A 2500-nucleotide genomic window follows, 5' to 3' on the forward strand; every position below is an offset into this window, starting at 1 on the left:
ATTCAATTAATTCAAATACTTTTTAAAAGCATTTTTTTAATAGAAAACAAAATTGTTTATAAATTATTATTTATTTAATTTTAGTTAAAATACAATAGTTTAACAATAATGTTAGTTTTAACAATACTGATATATTAATGTTAAATTATTCAAATGTAAATAAAAAAATTAAAATATTTAAAAAATTAATTATATTTAAGTAAGATTTTTTGTTGTTGTATTTCAATACTAGATTACACAATATATTATACAAATAACTAATAGATTTTATTCAATAGTTTTTATTAAATTAATTATAATATAAAAATTATTATAATTTACATTATTATTTTGTCTTTCAATTTTGTCTAATATTTTAATTAATTAATTTTTGTATTAATAAAATATTGATTAACATTAAGAAATACTTTTATTTTATTAATAGTAAAAAATTGTATTGAAATTTATGTTTTGTAATATTATATATTTTTTTATTAAACATAATTAGTAAAAGCGTAATATTTACTAAATGTTTTAAACTGAAAATATTAGTATAAAGTTTATAATAACTCAATGTATTTTTTTAAAAAACATAAATATTTATAAATTTATACATTTATTTTATATACAGTATACAGTATATTATGTATAAAACATTTTTGATTAAAAATAATTGTTTAATAATATTTAAACATTAATTTGATGGCAACATAAATATGAAATTGAAAAAATAAAATTAATTTGATACTTGAAATATATATTATTATTTTTCTAACTTATATTTGTTAATAGTATTATTATTATTATTTAATATAATATTAATTTAAAAAAACAATCATTTTAACAATAATAATAAGTAAAATATAAAAAATGTTTATCCACTTTAATAGCTTATATTTTACATTTACTATTTTAGTATTAATTATTATTTTATACTAATATTTATTAAGCTAAAATTTTATTTATTTTTAGTTAAATAATAATACAAAAATGAAATTAATAAATACTTATATATAATATTTTTTTCAGAATAAAATTTTTATAATAAAAAATAATTAAATTCTATAATAACTAACAATTTATTTTATTATATAATTATAATTAAAAAAATAATATTTTAATTATTAAAATGTAGTTTATAAATTATAAAATATAATACAGTATATAATAGTAATTGAAAAAAGCTGTTATATAAAAATAATATTACATTATATTATTACAAAATAACAAATTTAAAGATAAAATATAAACAATAAATGATTAGTCATTTAGTTATTTTGTCTGTTTATAAAATATTGTCTATTATTTAGTTATTAGTAATATTATTAGTGTTCGAGAAAATTTCATCCCATACCATATAATCCCTATTATTCCAATGTTCCCTGGAAATTGCCATATAAACTATTTTCTCAATCCTAATTGAACACATAATCAATAAATAGTTAACACAAATTTTATTATAAAAAATAATTTTCTAATAAATAAAAATTTTTGTTTTAAAAATTTTCCATATTATTGCTAAATAGTAAGTAATTTTTTTTGAAAAAAATAAATCTAACGATTTTTAATTTGCAATTTATTTTTTTTTTGTATTATTAATTGTAGAAATTTTATAATCTATAGTTTTTGGATAAATACAGTTAAACTAAAATGATTTCTAAGAAAATTCTTTGGGAATTTCATTTGGAAACTTCCATCACTAGTAAATTTGCCAGAACTCTCAAAAAAATAATTTTTCTAATAATATGTATATATATATTATATGAAATTTAAAAGTAATTATTGATTAGAGAGAGAGAGAGACAATTATTAATACTTATATTAATTATTGATTTGTTAACTATAAAACTAAATCAACTAATAATTTAATTAAATTTTAAAAAAATAATTATTTATTAACTATTGAATTATTGCAGCAATTAATTGTATAATGAATTTAACTAATGATATTTTGTCTATTCAAGGTAAGTTAAGTTTATTGAATAAAAACATAGATATAATTTTTTTGTATAAAAATTTAATTATAAATATATATATATATATATATTAATATTCAAACTTAGATGCTGTGAAAACAACATTTAAAAATCCACAACAATTTCCACCGGATTTTCTACTAATCAAACCAATTATATTCATAATTATGTCAATGATTGCTATCACTATATGTGCGGTAATTGTCATAACATACGTGAAGCGTTTGTTAGGCAATGGCCATACATTGCAGGACAGGATTCACGACCAGGAAATGGTTTACTACAGCAATGATAACAACATTACCACCGCTAACGCCAACAACACTGACGACAACAACACTAACGACAACAACACTAACAACAACAACACTAACGTCAACTAAAATATTATAATTAATTGATTTTTTTTTTAAATTAAAGTAATAAAAAAATCAAACACTTATTTAAGTATGTTTATTGAATGTTATATTTTATTGAAATAATTATTTTTAACTACATAAAAATACATTAAAACAAATATAAAATAAAATAATTTTTACATTTAA

The sequence above is a fragment of the Oppia nitens genome, unplaced genomic scaffold (assembly GCF_028296485.1).
Source record: "Oppia nitens isolate AA-2021 unplaced genomic scaffold, nextdenovo-longstitch-racon4-pilon3 scaffold16_pilon_pilon_pilon, whole genome shotgun sequence".
In the NCBI taxonomy this organism is placed as follows: domain Eukaryota; kingdom Metazoa; phylum Arthropoda; class Arachnida; order Sarcoptiformes; family Oppiidae; genus Oppia; species Oppia nitens.